This window comes from Ornithodoros turicata, unplaced genomic scaffold, assembly GCF_037126465.1.
Source record: "Ornithodoros turicata isolate Travis unplaced genomic scaffold, ASM3712646v1 Chromosome17, whole genome shotgun sequence".
Classification (NCBI taxonomy): Eukaryota; Metazoa; Arthropoda; class Arachnida; order Ixodida; family Argasidae; genus Ornithodoros; species Ornithodoros turicata.
Genome location: NW_026999326.1, coordinates 895,716 through 916,798, shown reverse-complemented (window position 1 = coordinate 916,798; position 21,083 = coordinate 895,716). Strand labels below are relative to the sequence as shown.

General features: G+C 44.3%; 1 protein-coding gene across 2 annotated transcripts in view; it reads left to right on the top strand.

The window, feature by feature from the left end:
* The first annotated feature begins 6,487 nt into the window (after nt 1-6,487).
* Nucleotides 6,488-21,083, top strand: part of LOC135372798 (synaptic vesicle glycoprotein 2C-like) — a 767,922-nt gene continuing 753,326 nt past the window's right edge. Inside the window, exon 1 of one of the 2 annotated variants that reach the window (XM_064606261.1) lies at nt 6,488-6,533. The gene's annotated coding sequence lies outside the window, so the exon portion shown is untranslated. The remainder of the gene's footprint in view (nt 6,534-21,083) is intronic. The other variant, XM_064606262.1, reaches the window with a different exon arrangement.

Here is a 21,083-nt window from a genome sequence, read left to right as displayed (position 1 = left end):
AAGAGGGGAAAGGTTAGCCTGGCTCCAGCAGCCGACTTGCTATTCCTGCTTACAAAAAGGAAAAGGGAGAAAAGGAAAAATAAAGAGAAAGAAGAAAAAAGAAAGACAAATCGGAAAGAGCGAAAGAAGAGGCGCAGTCACAGGCTCAGCGCAAGCCCTGTGTCGGTAAGGAAGCGTACGAGTTCCCTTCCGACGCGCCACTGAATGGGGCGTTGCAGAGGGCCCAGTAGCGTTGCCAGCGTGACCTCCCTGAGCCCTAGGGCAGCTAGCCGCTCCATCAGAGTGGCACGGGGAGCGGCGAACAGGCGACAGTGGAGGAGTAGGTGGGAAGTGTTGCCCTCGGTAGAGCAGGCTGCACATTGCAGGGGTGTCAAGCGTGTTGAGTTGGAAGAGCCGTGTTGGCGTTCGAGCCACGCTTAACCGAAGACGGTGGATAACGGACGCCTCCCTCCTCGTGATGTTTGGGGGAGGGACGTATTGCATTTTTGGGTCGATGGAGTGCAGAAATGTATTGGGCGAGATGGCACGTTCTGTGAAATCTTGGACACAGCGAGAGCGTAAGCGTCGTATTTGGAGCAGGCAGGCAGACATTGAAAGCGGGACGCTGAGACTCAAGGCAGCCGTGGTATGGGCACGTTTCGCAGCAATGTCGGCACGGGTATTTCCGGGCAACCCGACGTGACTGGGTACCCACTGGAGCCGTACGCTGTGGCCGGAAGCCAAGAGCTCGTTGTATCTGGCGATTACAAGCGTGCGGAGATCGCAAATAGCACTGCACCGGTACGACGCCAAGGTCTCCAATGCTGACTTGCTGTCCGTGAAGATGGACCACGAGTCGGCCTGTGAACCGGATATGGCGTTGAGCGCTTCATAGATGGCTGTCAGTTCCGCTTCGGTGGATGAAGTTTCATGCGGCAGCTTGAAAGTCTGCGTAGTATCGCTGTGAGGTATGTAGAAAGCTGCAGACGACGCGCCGTACACAACCGAGCCATCTGTGAAAATTCCTTTACGCTGACCGTGGACAGAGTTCAAATGGTCAAGAGCAAACTGGCGCGCAGCGAGGACAGGAGTGTCGTTTTTGCGGGACATGTCGGGAATGCGCAGGTCCGTCGGAGGCAGCTCGAGGGTCCACAAAGGTGGAGCGTATAGCAGGCGCGACGGAGGGGGCGGAAGCGACTGTGCCAGCCTGCAAACAGCAGCCCCGAAACCTGAGCTTTCATACAGTAGGTGAATGTCCCGTAGGTAGTGGGCAGCATGGGCGCGGGAAGGGAGAGCTTCGAGTGGACTGTGTGAAGGTGTGAAGGAAGAGAACTGGATGAACTAAAGAACTAAACGATGCCGCGGGTCGTATGGAAGTACTCGCAGCGCCTGTCAGGACTGTTGCTCGTCCACAGTGCATGCGCTTAAGGAAAAGCGCGGGAGGGAGAGACAGCGGAGGGGCTTTGAACGCCGTATGGATTGAAACTTCAATTCATACGGCGTTCAAAGCCGCTCCGCTGGCTCTGTGGGCAAGTGAACTATATGAACGACGAACGCTGAACAAGAGTAAATCCTTTAGAACTGTTTGCGCTGAGATCGCACTGAGCTCCTTCTCGCAGTTGTGGACTGCTAGTGGCGCCGTTATGTTCTGACTTCTGGCTGAGTGTTTGTGACTGGCACGCCCTGGAGCGGGCACGCTATTTTTGCGGCAATACACTGCAAGCTTCCCAGTTTTTCCTCCACAACGCTAGACGTTGTACTCAAGCTCTCTCATGCATTTGAATGAAATGAGTTGAAACTGCAGTTACTCTATCACACTTCTGTGTTCTCAAGCTCGCAGCAAGCGGACGTAAGTGATCAGAAAAATACGATTGTAACATTGAACGATGACGGCACCTTGCATATTTATCTGTGCATTACTTAGAAAAGAAAGTTAGAAAAGAAAGAAAATTAAAGCAAAATAAAACAGCGACCTAAAAGATTACGTTTGTTATGTTGATGTGCTCGAACCTTTGGAAAACTGAATTCCAAGATCATTTTGTTGTATCTGTCTTGGTCGAGTCACTTTAAAGTTTGGGACTATATTACTTGATTGTGTTTCATTGCGAACAGGTGAACGAATGAACTATTCTTTTAGACAGTTCAGTGGAATGAACTGAACTAAATGAATTAGTTCACAAAAGTGAACTGACTTGACCATCACTAGTTTGAAATTAACCGCTGCAACGGCGCAGCGGTCTAGGGCATCACGTGATTCTCTCCTCTGCGCCTGACGAAAAAATACGCGTTCTGCGCAGATTTCTCCTGTGACCGGCTGGCCGGGCTCCAGGTTGGCGGTGGTACGGTGGTGTGAGGGTCTCAGACGGCAGGGGGGCAGAGTTAAGGAGATGGAGTGAAGGCGGATGGCGGAGAAAAGGGGGCTCAAACGCCCAGACATTTATTTCTCCTTGAAATGTATGGAATTTGATTATACGTACGGTTTTCAAGATGCTCTGAATTTCATAACATACCCGTGTGTGGATCACTGGGTGGGCACTTAGTGGTTTTCCATCAGCTGTAGGTTTTCCACGTATGGAATTATTGCCATATTAATATTTTCTTTGTACGATCTTTTGCAATGTTAACAGAGTAGGATCACGCAAAAGAAACCTTGGTAAAGCGCTGTTGAACGGCCTGCACGGCAGATCCACATTGTTTGAGCCTGCTTTTTGCTAAAGGCATGAGGCAAAATTTTTGCCAAAGCAACGTTGTAGATTCGATGTCTGTCCTTCTGTGACTTTCCATTACAGTTATCGACGCTGTTTTCACGTACAACGTTCAATCTACTGTTAATTTGCAACAAATCCACTTTATATTCACGTGACATGCTGAATTGACTACGTAAAATCAGCGCGGAACCAATGTTCGCATTTTGCATTCTACATTGTTCAGCAATATTCAACGTTAATTTTGCATTCTACCAGCAATGTGTGTTGACTGGGTAACTCTCCCCAGCGTACAAGCACGATCCTTTGATACTCTTCGTGGTCACGAAACTCCGACGGAAAGTTAGCCAAGGGAACGGAGCTGCCGCACGGCGGCATGCGCATGTTCAGCAGGGCAGTGTCCTGTACTAAAAAGCAGTCTGGCCATTAGGAGGAGCCTAAGAAACAGTCTTGACCTGTCAATCAAAATTTGGCGCCTTTCATTGGTTGCCGTTTTCCGTGGGTGTCACCGTGACACCAAAATTTCTCCGAGATAGAAGGTGGTGCTTGAAACGGCGAAGCGGAGATTTCGTGACAAACATTACTCACAGACTACTTCAGACTACTTTAATTTCATGCTGTAAGTATACATCCTCATGTATGCATTTCCAAAAGCAGTTTCAACTTTCGCTCCGCCATCATTATTTACGCGAAAATGATATTCGTCGCTACCGTATTACGTTTCGTCGCTATACCGTTAGGCCTAGTGAAGACCACTACCTAAAAGAAAACAGCAAGAAAGAAGCCCTAATGCGTAAGATTTTGCTTTATATGATTGAATGTTGTTTCTACATACATCTTGCGCATTTTCGATTTAATCGCCTTGCGTTACGTGATTTAAAAGTTCATACCGTCAGCGTCTGCAAAGAAGAATCGGTTTTACCGCTCTCCTGCTCAATCACTTCTGCCAGGAACCATTTCTGAAAGTCTGAGCCTTCCCAACATGCCCCTCTGCATGCAGGGGCATTAATAAACAACAACTTTATTACAGGATGATGGGTGGGAAGTTTTACACTCTTAACTCGGTACACTTTATTGTAACTTTTAGCAATGTGTAACCTTTATATAGACGTAGATTTCCAACTATCGCAGAGGTTACACGTCCTCTATATAGGAGGAGCAATAGAGGTTACTTCAGAATTCAACGGAAATTCAATCCACGTAACTTATAAATTTACCCTTTATAGGAACGTTGTAACTTCTAAACGAATTCCGCGTTTGAATTTCCTTCGTTTGTTTTTCTTGTTTCTTTGCAAAATAACTTGTATAAAAGGTACTGCTCAAAGGTCTCTGTGTTCTCGTTCAAGCCCCACATTCAATCATTCAGTACGAGCGTTTCAGATCAGTGTGCGTTAAGTTATTGTGTTTCTGCGTCAGTACGAACTGCGGATCGTGTTCAGAACTGTGAAGAAAGCACAAGGTTGAAGTGATGGAACTTTATCAGGGTATTTCTACGGTATGTTCACTACAAACTTTACGTAGTTACGTTTTTGCTGGACAGTCTAGGAACACTAATCGCAGCACAGTCTGTCTCTTCAACACGGTTCAAAGGTTCAACACAGTGTGTACGTGTGTGTGTTACGTCCGTTATTTGCTTAGCACTTTGTAGTCCTTGTTTCACTTCTTCATGTGCTTCTGATTAACCATAGCCGCGTCGCTGGTGTGTCATTTTGACATATCAGAAAGGAATAGAAATGTTTTCGGCGTACTGGAGAGGGAGTTCCACCAACGTGAAGACTGTAAATAGTATGCCTCCTTGAAATTGAATGTCGTTCACCACAGCTGAAGTGTTGGCACTGTGACGTCCTCGTGCTCTTGCCTCATCTGTAGTTCCAGGTCTGCCACTTAAATAATACATATTCTCCAGTTGTAATTATCTCTTTCTTTCATTTGTTGTGCATGTGAACCTGTACATGTATTGATCACTCGCTTTTCGCCACTGGATGCCTTTGATGACATACGTATATTATAGCTATATGTTGCGAATGACAGTATGCGTTCTGCACTGATGACAGCTCCTTTTCAGCACCATTTGTTCCATAGCGTCTGTGAAGAGGCGGGCGTCTTAGAGACAGCCATGACTCGCGAAACTGTAACTTCTACGTCGGTGTGGCGGTTAGGAGACAGTAACCTCTATTTATAGGTGAACTGTGTAACTTTTATAGAGGGTATTGCCCATAGGTTACAGGGTAACTTCTGAAATAGGGGGTAAAAATGTTGAAATTTGTACCCTTTACTAGAAGGTACCAGATTTAGAGTGTACATCATCAATTACGTTAATAAGCAAAAACAATGTTCCAGGGCAACACATGGAATATCTGAATCTACTACGGCCTTGGATGGCCAGACTTGTTTGCATTACTCAACGTCAGTGGTGAATCTTCTCTGCCACTTGCGGCAGGCGTGATCTGGAAGTAGCCAAGTTAAGCTTCATGCCCTTCTAACGGGAAAAGATGTGCAGCGACATTCGGCAAAAAAAGACAGGAAAACGAAGCAGTTCAGCGCTTTCTAGACTTCGCTCGCTCGATGGCATTGCGAAAAACAACACATTTTCACGAGAGTTATATCCTGAGCGACGCGCCAGGACACAACACGTCTACGGCATGCAGAGATTCGCAGCCGAAATCTACTCACAGTCAAGGATGCACGTGTATTTCAGAAAGAAGCTTGTTCCTGATCAAAGCACAGGCAGAAAAAGAGAGTTGCCCGGTGTCAGGCGGCGTTTTCTCCCAAACTACAGAAGTGCGCAGCTCCGCGCGGTAGTGATCCGCCCTAGGCACGCATCTCTTCATATTGTTCTCCGATGGAATTTCGTGGACACAAATAAGACTACGAAAGGACCGTGGTATAACTTACGAAGTAAATTACAGTAAGTACTTAAAGTAATTAAGTACATTAGGTAATTAAATTCCAGCTAGAGTTAGTTACTTCTGAAAGTATTCAGATAGAGTAATTAGTTATCCTAAATTTAATTAATTATTACAGCTTAATTACTTGTAACAAGTCGCTTCACAGCTCTGGCCACGAGAAGTCTACACAAGAAGAAGTCTACAATGGAAACTATGTGATATTGATAGCATCTTCTACGGTTGATAATGAACCACTTGCTATGACGGCGCTTCGTAACTTCGCGAGTTTGTTTCCTCGCTGATTCATCCGGTAGCGTCGGTTCAGTGAATAATTGCTTGTGGATACAATGTGGATACTTGTGGATATATGTGACCAGTATAATGAATGATACAGTACATAGAGCGTGCATGACTTTTGCTGCTTGAGAGACCGCGGCGTCGCTTATTGTCGTCCTTGGTGCACAACATAGCACTCCTATACAGACCTGGCTTATTTATATGAATAAACATATTATAGATAGCTAGAGTCTTCCCATTTGAACAACTTTTTTTTTAGTCAGTACTCATTAATAATGATGTTGTCTATTTACGAGTATTTACATATTGTTTTGCAGATTGCTTAGCCATACTGAGAGTGCAAGTATCTAGTACGACTCCTACCATAACAACGCAGCAAGCGACGAAACATATAGTCGTACAACTTGAAAACGCCCTTGGTTGTTCTGTGCTTATCCGTCCATCAGACACAGACAAAAATATAGATGCACGCACAAAAAGGGAGGAACGTACGAAAAAAAAAAAGGACACCTATCCGCTCCGCGGTCCCCGATCGATAGGCATAGCGCCGTTGGTCACCTAGCGGCCGCTACGCGTACTGCACATCACGGGTACCCGCTCAGTCGATTTTCGAATATTGTGGAGTGCTCGTCGCGGTCGATGTCGCTCTTCGTCGTCAGCACAGGTAAGCCATTACCGTTGGGCAGGGCACGCTGCGTTTCCTTATTCGAGATACGACGATCAGAAATGCCGTCGCTGTGCCATTGCATCTTATGCGTGTGAACATGACATTCTGTCTGTTGCACGCATTTATCGAAATGCAGGCAACAACACGTGACTCTCGTACCAAAGGCGCAGCGTTTCTAGGGTGACGCGTGAGCCAATAACCGATATGCGAGAGTCACACTGAGATGCGAGAGTAGCTCATAGGTTCCAGAAATATGCCTGCCTCTCACTTTGTTGTTCCGTTAACGTTAGTCAAGGTCGAGGTGTACATTTTTGCGAGATAAGCTTTTTTCCTTTCTTTCTTTTCTTTCTTTTTTTTTTTTGCTTTTCATTAGCTCCAGTTCAGCGTGTGTGTTTTCGGTCTCTGCCTCTGCTGTGATTGAGCGAAATCTGAAAGCAGGCGAAAGGATAGCGAGCGGGATCCCCCTGAAGAAGTCAGGAGTGATGTGTAGGCGCGACGAGCAGAGAGTTTCGTCCTCAATTTTCTCTCTGTCTACGAAAAACGTCAATGTTATGTAAATTATGTCTATGTGTGGAAATGTGTAATAATTTATGCCATCCATCTAGTAGCAGTTGTTCAAATAGCAATAGTTATAAATGCAAGTGTGTTGACGTGTATGATCGCATTATCCGATTAAAAACCTTGCGTTCAAGAAACCTTACTCACCTTGGCTACCACCAGGTTACTACAATTGACGTATAGTTCCTGCATTTCGCCGTACTTTTCTGTGCATCTTCACAATATTGAGGGTACTCAATAACTATATAGTGAGGGCGACGTTGCATACGCGGAACATATTCATAATAAATGGCTGGGAATGCGCGCTATTCCTCGAATGCGTTGCATAATTAGCGTGAGAAGGAAACCAAGTTGTTAACGTATGTTTTACTTGGAAAACTACGCACTGAAACGTTATCGGGAACCTTGCGGCGTTCCTTCGCTGTATTCAGTGAATGATAGGTGGCGGACTTCCGACAATTGACTAATCGAATTTCAATTTAGTTTCCTTTCGGATGGGAGAGAGTAAAAAGCCAAAAGGCTTGACGAAGACTCTGCTCCCAATCGTACAGCAGCATTACGGAGAAATTATACAGAAGAAGCACATAGACAATAGAAATTCAGTTAATCCTTGGACATATAGAAATAGCAGAATTCCCGTTTAGAATACAAGGAAGGGTCTACTGACGCACCTAAAAGGGACTAAACAAGGACGACGACATGTACTGTGGGGACTGTTTCTTGTAGTTAGTTCTAGATATCAGTACATCAAATTGCACAGCTCTAAGTAGCGCGCAGCATTCTTGCAGCTAAACAACGCAAGCGGCGACACTTAACAAAGAGTGTTGTAGGTGCGCTGTACAGCAACAGCTGATGAGTTCGTGGTGGGACTCCGAGTCACTGCTTTTCCAATCTGCGTTGATCAATACGCCGTTCTGTTTTTCACGTTCATACACCATGAGTCACAGCATATAGCTGTTGAATGAAAATTTATAAAAACAGTGGAGCAGGGCGGGTAAATGGCCTGTCTTTGTATTATCCTTAGGAAGCCATGTGACGTCCTTGAGCTGCATTCATACCTACAATGCATATTTCAAGCAGTGACTTTCGTTATAGGTTTTGTATTGTAGTAACTCAATTAACGATGAAACGCGATTGTTTTATGTTATTTAAAACATTCACGAGTGGTGCGTAAATGCTGGGAACGATATATTTTTCGTATTGTCCAACGAAAAATGAAGAAGACATATCGAGGGAAGTGAAAGAGAAGAAATCGTACAAAATGTGCCAGAAAATTCGGGCAAGATTCTCACTCAATGTGCTCACAGCTGGTTATTTGCGACAAAATGCTTATGTAACAAAGAAACAATGTGCCATTTGGCAGCGAAAGCTCTTCCATGACATGATTAGCATATAGGGTTTCGTGATACAACATTAACGCCAACTTGTACGGTGAAGAACTCTCTTAGCAGCTCGTTGCGGCGATCACCCGAGCTAAGGGCCGACAAGAGCACCCGACGACCCCATTGTGGATGGAATTACAACTTTTCTTCTTAATTTCAATGTTTTTTTGTTTGTTTTTTACTTTAATAGTATGAAGTAAACACTGTCTTACTTCTTACTTACTCCTTACTTACTCCTTTTTTACGCAGAAAGCAATTGTGATTACTGTGGCAGTTGTTTCTTGAGGAACACGCATATAATCTGAAAGGTAAAAAGTTTGCATGGCATGAACGTAGTCCAAATCGGACACGTGGTTTATTTGCAATGGAAAGAACCGGGAAGCTACAGTTCATATTTTTCTTTTCTAATTCTAACTCTCACTCCAATATTCTAATAACGGTGACGCTGACGGCGAAGAGCATTATGCACCTTTGCTGAGATGTGCCTGAAATAACCTCCTTGTATGACACACACAGGGATCTTGATTGTGACAATTCGCAACCATAACTATATGATTTTGAGTAACGCCACAGTTGTCAGTCAGTGAATTTCTGAACGTTCTTTAACGTGCAAAATCTCAACACACCGTATTTAACGTTCCTTGCGGAAGACGACATTTGGAACCAACCTGTCTCCAAGTTGTCTCTACCGGGATCGTACCCGCAATGTTGGGACCGGCAGGTGGACCAATTGATGCACCGAGGGCGGTAGGGATACGGACTGGTGTCAAATAATCGGAGGTTCAAATGAGGTCTGTATAAGTAACTAATCACGCCGCTGCAATAGTAGGTCCAGTCCTCAGCGCGTGTCCTTTTCATTGTGTAGCTTCCAGAAGGGCCAAGTAGGACATACTGTTTTTCATTTCGAAATTACCGAAATTTTCACCGAAATTACCTGACCACGTTCTGTAGGAGGGTGGGAAAACAAATACTTTATGTTTCAAGTAGTTTACCGCTTACCGCTCGTAGTGCACATATCCTGTGAAGATATATCACTGGTGTGTGTCGTTTACGTCCAATATACTGAGGAACAGCTGTGTCTGACGGCACAGTTCCATCAGATGTCAGCCCAGGGCGTGACATTGCCCACCTCTGTGAGGTCGACAACGGCGAGACCCTTCACCATCTGAGGAACAGCTGCCTCCCATGTGCACACTTAGCCAACAGCAACGAGTCATTGCCACTTGTATCGTCTCACGTTGAAGGCATTGAAACAAATATTTGCATTGGCGCCGTCTCTTATGAGCCTATTTGACAGGAGACAATGTGGCCTCCGTGTTAATCTCGATCGCTTTCTCTCTGGGCGGAGTAGCGTATCGATTCGGGAAGCCCCGCACAGGTACGGCAAAGGCCGTGGGTGACCGAATGCACACAAGGGTACGCACTCGCGCTGATTTGGAAGGAATTTCCCTCCTGGGACACCAGACGTGACCCGGCTCGCCCGTTGGGGTTACTTGTTTTTTACTGTACTTCTTGGGCCGTCCTCGTTTTCAATGTTCCTTATGCGTCGTGTAAGCAGGATAGGGCCTAAGGAAGTGTGCAAAATTATGTGCGACAGTGAGGAAACTTAAGATCATCCGTGTGTCAGGTTCTTTCTCCTGTGAGTAAGGAGACGGAAAACAACTTTAGTGAACAATCCTCTCGCATTGGACAGAATAATCGGTGCCACATGGAGAAAGCGCACTTGCAAATATCTTGAAGTCACATTAAAATTAGGGTTAGAAGAGCAAGCGCGGATATCTTTTTGTTGACGCTGTTGTGCGTTTATGTCCCGTTTTGTATAGGGATTTGTTTTGTTTTGTTCTCAGTCCTTTCTCAGTTTCTTAGCACATGATAATATAACAAGGTTAAGGGATCCGTATCAATAGCACATTCCATCAAAATTTTCCTTTTCCCCGCTGCACGCTTTTTATAAATATCAACGCCCACTCACGTATAGAATTGATTCCGTCCGCGTATCTGTTGCAAGCCTTTCAGTGAAAAGCCTACGATATCGTTTCACCTTTAGTGACTGCGAATGGAAGGTGCAATATATTATCACACACTAGACAAAGGATAAAAAAATCTCATAACATTGTTCTAATAATCTGTATGCGGCGATACCTGGCAATCAACCTACGGTGTCGTGTTTTTTTTTTGTCGTTTTTTTGTAGTTTTTATAGAGCGTGGCTATGCAATCTCAAAGCAGAACTGCGCCTCATGAATCGCTCAGAGTAGACGAGCATTGATAATAGTATCGTTCTGTTTCGTGACTCCCTGAGGACGATGAAAGTACGTCATATCTGTAACAGTTTGTGTACATATAAAGTGTTACAGAAAGAGTGCTCCTTCCATTTCTGAACAACCGGAAGACGATACGTACGATGTCATTCTGACTGTATTTTCCCCACGGGAATGATATGTGATGAGTTCCATGTTTGGTGTGCGGCTTAATGAATGGCATTTTATTTCCACTTAAGAGGCCATACCAGTCGGGGGAAAACTCCGACTCGCGATTTTCCCTATTCTAGATGGCGCCACGGTCGCCGTCCTTATCACGCAGTTCGCCTCCGACTCCGAAATAACCCCCATCGTGCCTGGTTGACGTCGCAAGTTTAAGGCGGCCCGCACCCTCTGCGCTGTTTGTCGAGAGGTAAAGAGTCGGACTTTGACACGAAAGGGTCCGCAGTTCGATTCGAGACATTCACGTCTTTTTGCTTGTCTCCTATTGCTACATGAGTACTTTGTTATTTTTGTTTTGTTGGTATATATTTATGCTACAATTATTGTTTCCACGAGTCACTGGCGTCTGTGCTGACTGATTATGGAATTTTTAGTTGCTCTTCGTATTGTTTTACTAGTGCATACTTACAGGATGCCGACGTACAATTGTGATCGGATAGTACGGAAGGCAATACGGGCAGTACACACACAGATGGTATTATAAACGCATGTTGCCAGCAGTGAGTGTGAGCACAAGGCGATTGCCAACTAAGAAATCAGGAAATTGCCAAGGAAAGGTAACTTCATACGCTATCAAAGCTCGCCCGAGATGTCGGTATCTCCGAGACTCTCAATTGGATGTACCAGCGGCTGTAAATTAGGCTATAAACACACAGCGCTTACAATGCCAGTCAGGAAAGTCTAGTGCTCGAAACAGTATTCCCTTTTCTTTTTTATATTTTGCTGCACTCGCTTACATGCAATTTACCTTGATAATAGCTCTATTATTCATGCAAAACTGACATTTTGGTATATATTTCTGGTAAGTCAGCATTATCAAATGTTTGAATTAATTTACAAGGCGTTGGTGCAAACTACTTTTCAAAATTTTCGTCGCAGAACAGACTTCTTATTATTACCCGGAAACTTCAGTAAGATATTTGAAAGACTCCTTTCCCCCATGTTCCCGCTTCATTTTCTTTCACATTACATCGGCTCAGAAAAATGATGTCAGTTGACAACCCCAAGTAACAGGGGACTCCCTTTCATCTCACCTTGGTGTGCAAAACCGCACAAAGAAGGTGAAGGGCGATAAAGGCTTCGGGTCGACACACAGCAAACCCAGTGACTCTAAGCAAACCAACCAAGGAAGATACCGAAAGGTCGAGTGGCGAGGCCTCGCAGCGGGAGTCGCGATATTCCCAACATAGACTTTTTTTATTTCTGGATGCCAAGAGGAAGGATTCGACAAAAATAAAAGGACACAGGGCAGGTGTTTCTTACTCATGTTTGTACTGTTATCAATTACTTTTCTTCAAATAACAGCTTAGGAAATCGGAATATCCAGTTATAATGTGATGAGGACGATGCGATGGACTGAGGACTCTCGAAAACGAGCCTAAACTAACCTAATCCCTGAAAACTAACCTAGGACCCGGTTCTAACCTAGGTTCCGAACCGGGACGATTTCTTCAGGGACGATTTCTTCGTATCCCGTAAATTACAGGAGCGCCGTTGTGAACAGCTGAGAGAACGGATCATAGCCGATCAAGTGCTATCTCGTCATTTGTTTAAATTGGGAGATGTTTTTTTTTTAAATTAAGATTCATGCTAATGCATAGTAAAACCATTGAACAAGAAACATAAATATCGTTAAACCCGCTGCACCGCTTGCATTGTGCCGTTTACATCTATTCTTTCTGTTCCTCTCTCGCAAAGTTTGCTGAGCACAGATAACGCGGCAAGATGAGGAAGCGATTCTCCAACAACGAATAAATCTTGACTATGACACGAGGTGATTCATCACTGGTGATTTTCCAAGGTCATGCTACCTATTTCTGGCTGATATGTTCGAAAAATGGTAGCCGTGTTCATTTATAAAGGGGAGTACTACAGAATACTGAGCGCAATGACACATTAAGTTCTGTATTCGTACCAATGAAATGAAACGCATATGCCCACTATCCTGAGGCTCTGACTTCACGCTCGCTGAACACGGGCATCGTCGGATCGTCAGACGTAGTTCCCAACTCAACCGGGACAATGATGTTGTGGTTGTTCTCTAATACTTTCTATCTTGACGAACCGTATTTCCAGCAGAAGTGGAGTTGTAAGGGCAATGAAACAACTGAATTAGTGGGTGTAAAGCTTTTATAACCCATAAACATCGGACCAGAAAAAGATATAAGGACAACTGTAACACCTGTGTTTGACTGACTGTGGAGAAATACTAGCATCCAGCGAACGATATCGCTAGCGAACTCTATCCATTTTATGTTGCTCGTTGAATGAAATGTATATTTAATTATTCATTAACACATGAAAAAAAGAAGAAGAACCCTGTGTCTCCCAATTTTAACAAATCCGCAAAGCGAACGATAACACTTGGTCGGCTGTGCTGTGCTTCTTCGGCTATCTTGATTTCAGTTCATAGTTGCATCTATATTTCAAGGCCTTTTAGCGCACAATTATCCGCACTTTACCCACAACACACTTTCTTTTCGTAGTAAATATGTTGTAGATTATCGTTTTTCATCTTTGCTGGCTAGTCTATTTGCGAGCATAAAGTGCTATGCATTCCAGTTATTTGATTTCTAATACAATAGCCACAAAACTTTTTCGTAATCCACACCATCCCATTCAGTGGTCATTCACTGGAGTGCTCTCCCTGTGTATATTTGGTCTTTCCATTTTCAGCTTTCTTATTTTCAGCTTTCTTATTTTCGGCGTTCTTATAGCTCGGCGTTATGATTTTTCGGTCTTTTGGCTTTCGGCCTTCTGATAGTTCGGTGTTATGATTTTGGGCCTTTTGATAGGCTCAATACTCTCAATCAGCCTAAATAAATGCATTGCATTTAGCAATAGCTATTCAAAAAAAAAAAAAAAGAAAAAAAGGAGAAGAAGGAAGCTCCTAAACGACCTTGAACTCCGTTTTTATGCATGAATGAACAAGATAAAATGAAAGAAACTTGACGCACAAGGAGGTCTCGGAACACAAATTCCGTCATATAATGTGCTGATTATTACCCGGAAACTTCAGTTCTATAATTTTAGACAATTCTTGGTTTTCACAGGGTACTTCACATTACACCAGTCCTTTCGTTCAGTGTAGAGTCACTAGTTCAGCGGAGAATCCCCAGTGACCCCGAGCTTTTCCTTATCTTCGTCAGAACGCCTCCCTTTGTTTGCGGTTCAAAGACAGACGGGTACAGGTTTTGGGTCATCCAACCAGCCAGGAGTGTCGAAAGATGGAAAATCCAGGGAACTGGTATCGAAAAATTGTTATCGAAAAAAAAATGTTATCTGGCTATTTGTGCGCGTAAACTGCCAAAGCCCACTTAGACTAACCTGAACATGGATATGCAAACACCCAACTTTTACTAACCTAATAATCAACTAACTAACGTGCTGTTCCCTCGCGTCCGCCTCGCTAAGCCTAAGCCTACAAACATGTGCATTTCGTTCGCTGAAATATGACTTGGACAGACATCGAAATTTGTTGAGTTTGTGTGGTAAATAGTGATGTCGGACTTTTAACCACGGCATATCATCGTACGAAGCAATCGAGCATTGTCGTTGGTTTTTCTTGTTTCGCGGACGTGAATTTGGGTTCCGGAAAAGACAGTTACTCGTTGCGTGGGCGGAAATAATTGTGCAGCGGTCGCTTGATCGACTTTTCTTATTGGTTCTCGTTGAGCGTTAATGAAAAAACGAGAAAATAATAAAGATACAAATAAAAATAAATCGATCTATAAAAGAAAGAAAGAGAAGAACAAAGATAGCTGTTGTTCTAAATGCCGTTATCCTAAGGAACATTTATCAGTGTGTAATCCACTTGCTCACCGCTGTTTCAACATTGCGTTGAAACAGCGTTGAAACAACAGCTACGTTGCTAGACCCTACACAACATAGTGAAGTGACAAAGGCACTTGTTCAGTTCCTGCGAGTCTGCGGCCTTCTGGGTGAACCGTGATCAATTTTGTGTTTATTTTCTGTGTTTGTTGCGTTTTTGTTTTCTTATTTTGATTTGTTTCTTCCTTTCTATTTTTATTTTTTCTTAGCCGGGAATAGCAAGCCGACGTAGCGCAGGATAACCTTTGAAAGAAGGGAGTCACAGAAATGAAAAGAAGTCATGATAAAAAAAAGTCCTGAATAAAAGTCCTTTTTTTGTCCTGACGAAGACAGTGCCACTGTCGAAACGTCGACCATTCTTTTTTAATCTATGTGTTAAATTGCCCATTAAATAAATTAGTTTTTGTTAACGTTCCTGTAATCTGTAGTCCAAGTCTTATTATTTCACTTATATATATATATATATATATATATTAATCGAAATCGGTCGTTCCCTTTCTTAGGTATTCGGCTCCACGAATGATCAATACGTACAACGATGCTTCTGCAGGCATCAATACAGCTTGACTACACAAAAGCACATTAAGCAGTGTTCTCACCTTGCTGTTGCAATTTCTATAGCCAGACAGTTGCCTCTTCTTCCGCCTTGTTTATGGCTCTTGTAAAATTCAAAAGAACATTTTCCTTCATCCTGTACATTTGCTGCATCACAGAGTTCACATTCTCTTAGACGACGAGATCATTGACTGATTGACTATAATTGTCAGTGAATGTCAACGACGGGGAACGAGCCCGCACATCTGTTCTCTGGTCACGTATGCTACTATTAGGCTACGCTTCGCGTTTAGAGATAACGTGGCGCAAGTGAGCTTGTCTCTCTGAACAATTTTTTGACATGTTGTCATGAGAGCGATGTTGTCGTAGCCGTTATGGTAGCACACTTAATGCTCGCTCACAGATGTACGGGTTTCGATACCTCCCGCGAGCACTTGTCTTCGGATAATTGCCTCGGGTGGGGCTCCATTAAGTACGCTGGATTTCTCTGCAATTCTATGTGCCAATTCATTGCTCCTCTAACCTATTATTACGCCAGCTAGCCTCTTTTTCTACGCATGCTTCCACTTGATCCAAACACTTTTACGAAGGATACGTTTCGGGTACAGCAACAATCACGCTGAAAAATTACAAGTACAAAATGCTGCTAGATTATTAAGCGTCCCGCTTATAAATATTCACAGCCTGTACACCAGTTCCCTTCTCTGGCGCGTTCAACTCTATTTTTCGGAAGCCCAACAATTTGCAGAACAGGTACATAGCTAAGCAAGGAAATCATCTCACGTCGTCTGGCAGCCGCTCTTTTCCAAGCTTATAGTGAACTGGTAGTTCTCAAACAGTCATCTCCTCCAACAATGCATGAAAAGGGTGCGCGGAGCGCATGCCTAGCATTACGAAATCACAACACTTTTATCGCTAGAATTAAGTGATTCGATCAAGCCCACCGTGCTGCAGGTTAAAGCTGCGTCAGGTTCATTCGGTTTCAAGTGTGAAATGCTTTCGTCTTATTATAAGGCTCGCGAAAACGGCTTCGTGAGTTTGGGACGTAATAAGGGATTGACGTCTCCATTTACTCTTCTTGGGACTCGAATGGATTAGAAGCACATGACCAGAATAGGCTCGGAAATAACTCGTCCTTAAACGATCGCTAAAAGTTTTCTTATCCATCGACGTCGTGTTTTAAGTTGAAGAAATGACTCTCTTCCTGGGAAGACTGCTGCATTCGGTGCATCGCTGCTGTCTATCGGAAGCGTAGAGACACTTCTATAAGACTGTTGATGCCGACTTAGACGCGATGGATTTCGAAGCTTCCAAGTGGGCGATTCCACCCAAAATGATCCAGCGGGCCTGCTTGGCCCCCACAAAATGATCCCGAATTTTGACAAAAAAATTTTTAGCAGTCTCTAATAGTGCAAAACGACACACTGCGAAACATTTCTTCTCAAATCTCAATGTGGCGGGTGCTGGACACGAGCAAAGTTCGCAGCGCTGGCGAAACCCGTGCCTGGCGTGAACGGCAGGTGCGGCTCATAGAAAGCACCTAGAACTGTGCGGTGTTCTTCTGCGTATAGAGCAAACTATGCTCTACACAGCGTCCAAATCCCGGTTGTCGTACTGTAATCGGTGTAGGTATACAAAGGCAGGAAGTTTCGCAACTTTCCTCAGGAAGAAAATTGCGAAAAACCGCGAAGTAGGCCTATTTCACGATTTTTTGTCGAAAACCTAACCATTAAATTTTAATGAATATTTTTTCCTGCCTAGGGCACAAGGAGTACTTCAGCAGGAAAAATCTCTAGACAAGTAAAATTTCATAGTCATTGCAGGAAAAAAATGGGAAGTATGCGATTTTTCCAGAATTCGCTACAATCGAGCGTAAAACACGCAATGAAGAGGTCGGAAGAGACGTCTCAAACCAACGCAGTTTTATAGAAGGAGCCTTCCTCTACAACATATCAAAAAATCTCGACGGTGTTTTTTCGTATAGAAGAGAAAATATTTTTTTTTTGTAGTATAAGGTATTACGACCACAGTGACCCACGTTGCATGTATCCAGTGGGGTGCTATATTTGTTTCTTGGGCTCCTGTTTTAATTCTTTTTATTTTCAGTTTTTCTCTGGTCGGGTTGGGTTTTAATGAGCAAGCAATATGCTGTGGCACAGACTTCTGCAAGGTTACCATAATCTTTGCTTGTGTAGCATAACACGCGTATTGCAATTCTGGGTGGTTAAGTTTATGGCATTGTTTCCGGTGTGCACGGTGCCGGCAACTGAGATTGGGGATTAGCGGTGATGGGCAGGTCTAAGTAATACTTTTTGTCGTGTGAGCTAAAGCAGTTGAGCTTTTTGACATCCTCATCCTATCCAAAAAATCCGCGTCTCCCACGGCACGCAGCAATAGTTCAGTTTCTATGCTCGATATATCAGGCCAATTTTCCAGGAAATAAACGTTATTTCCCATCAGCACTAAACAGAAAAAAAAAGCAAACGAAGAAAAGCTGTCGCCAAACTTCATCCACACGGGTGACTTCCTCTCATTCGTTCTGACAGTGAAAACCCCGGAGCGGCATAGCTTTTGTAGCGAGGACAGGTCCTGAGCGTCCACCAAAGGGTACACGCCAGCAAGTACAGATTTAGCTTCCACCAAAGATTATGCGGCACCAAGCACAGCAACACATTTTGCACCAAACGGGATAAGTAGAGTTTATTGCAAGTGAAACGCAAGATCGGCGCTAAACACACACCTTGACTCGAGACGCCAGAGCCAGAGATCTTTCTCAGATGCGCGAGGGGCTTTCGTACGCCTTGTACTCTATCTTCTGTACCTAGTGTGAAGCAAACTGATGGCGCAATCTCGCGATTTATCCGAGTCTGACCCGCTCCTGATCCGCAGATCACAACAAGCGTCCATATTTCACCCGAACCCAGAAGTTTCTTGCGGATATCCGCGGGTATACGCTTCCATACGCGAGTGGTGCAAGGCTTTATATAGCTGTGAGCCTCACTGGAACTTAGGACAGCATGGACGATGAACCACCACCACGAGATTCCGTCATTTCCAGTACTGCCATGTATATGACTATTTTGCACGTTCGTGTTTTCCTCTAGCGTTATAATTTATTAAACTTTTCGTGGTTAATATTTTGGCTGAATTGTTAAGCATTTAAATGTGAGTGTTAAAGGGAACTTTCATCAAGTGAACATGCATCTACGCGCCTATAATATTCATACCTATGAATGGTAACTCCACAGCGCTGAACTGGGTACATGTTCCTTTGGTCCGGGTGGTTGTCATATTGAAAACCAACCAGAAAAAAAGGATCGGAAATACGAAGAATTAAAACGGGGGCCCAAGAAACAAATATAGCACCCATTAACAGAATGGCGTAAATGCAGGCTAGCTGGTGGATGAATTCCATGATAGGCAAGCCTGGGCGATGGGCAGGACACGTAAACACACACGCTTACGTGTCCTGCCCATCGCTCAGGATTGCCTATCATGAAATATAGCACCCCATCGGGTACATTCAACGTGGGTCAGTGTGGCCGTAATACTCTCTACTACAAAAAAAAAATTATTTTCTCCTGTATACGAAAAAACACCCTCGAGATTTTTTAATATGTTGTAGAGGAAGGCTAGTTCTATAAAACTGCGTTGGTTTCGTGCGTCTCATCCGACCTCTTCATTGCGTGTTTTACGCTCGATTGTAGCAAATTTTGGAAAAATCGCATACTTCCTCTTTTTTTCCTGTAACGACAACAGGAGTTACGTGTCTTGCAATTTTTCTTGTTGAAGCATTCCACGAGGCCTTGCCAGCGAAAAATATACATTACAATTTAATGGTTTAGTTTTCCACAAAAAAATCGCAAAGTAATAGTAAAATTGCGAAACTTCCGGCCTTTGTATACCAGCACCGATTACAGCACGACGACCGGGATTTGAACACTGTGTATAGCATGGTTTCCTCTATATGCAAAAGAAACCGAGCAGTTAGGTGCTTTCTACGAGCCGCACCTGCCGTTCACGCCAGGCACGGTTTTCGCCAGCGCTGCGAACTTTGCTCGTGTCTAGCACCCGCCACATTGAGATTTGTGAAGAAATGTTTCGTGGTGTGTCGTTTTGCACTATTAGGGACTGCTAAAAAAATTCGTAAAAATTCGCGAGTTTTGTGAGGGCCGAGCAGGTCCGCTGGATCATTTCGCGTGGAATCGCCCAAGTTCTCTATCTATACGCACGGTGCCGTGGACACGGCAGGTACGATAACTTCACGATGACGTTAGCAATGGTGTCATAGCACTCTCTACTCTCTAGTACGTACTCAGCGTACAGGTTGTTCGTAGATCGTTGATACAACCGGCTTTCGAGTATATGTCTCACTCAATCAACCAATAAGGTTCTCAGTCACGAGGACTGCCATTGATTCCGGTAGGCAAGACGACTTCACGCAGCCGCTACAGTCTTTTAAAACTGTCCAATGCCTTTGTCTTGTAGCTGCTGCACACAATATATTTACTTATGGTATCTCGAAACGAGTTCCCCCCCCCCCCATATGACCGTGTTCCCTATGTGAAAACCCTATCTCCTGGATGATGCTGTGCCGCAAAGCACGAAATAATCTTAAGACCCCCCCCCCCCCACGACAGACCCTTAAATTCGCCCCTGTTTTCGTAAGATCCATGAAGGGGATACGTACGTTACCCTGCGAGAAAAGGCTGTCAGATATGGCGTTTCGGAAGTCAGCTCTGACGCGTTCCACCTGACTTCTTTATAAGGGACTATCGCATACAAAGGTCGATACGGCAATGTCTGGCACCGCGTCACGGTCTACATCGCTCTTCCGAAAACAGCTTCCATATCAAATATTCTCACTCCCTCTGCAACTAAGGAAGCCTCAGCAATAGTAACATCCTGATGACATAAACTAGGCACACGAATGGGAGGCGCAGCGCAGCCGATTGTCGCCGAGATTCGCGTTCGCACTGCAATATACTAAGTGAAAAACACTCCGTAAATATGCTAACTTTCGCTTTCCAGTGTCAGGTCCGACCCCGCCATGTCGCGTGGAATATGGTGTTTTATGTTTCTGGCTGTACGAACCCGTCCGACGCTAAACCAGAAGTGACACGAGCCGACCACCGATCACAGACTTTCCGAGACCTGTAACGCAGCCGGTCCCCACTCCATGTTTGTCCGAGTGACGTTCCCTCCAATTTCCAGAAAGACAATTCCGGTATACTCTCAACATCCGTCTTCCACTCTTGTCGTGCGTTTCACGAAATTAAACAGAAACTACCTTCACAAATTCGGATCAGATTTCCAGCGTTCTTGTCTGTGATGAAAGAGGAGTAAAGCGACACACTTGTTTCGGAGTCGACTGGGACGGACGCCGACAGTTCGTTGAAACCCAACAAAATCAAGTGTCATCATGCTTAAACGGACAATGAATTCAAATTACATGACCTGTAATAGGAGGCAGTGACACTACGAATCAATAGTCTGGTTTTTGCTGTGCTGTTATGCGTGAAAGGTGTTCCACGTAACTCGTCTTATGGCCCGACATCCACAATGCACAATGAAAAGTGTGACTGACCGACCAAAAGCATGCGACGAAATGAAATCTTAACCGCACTTATCACTCAGCATGACAGAAATTAACCGTGAACAATGTGGATATTCCCAAGTAGCTCTGGTAAGTGTTCATTGTTGAATTGACAATGCGGACACCCAAACAGTTGGGACATAG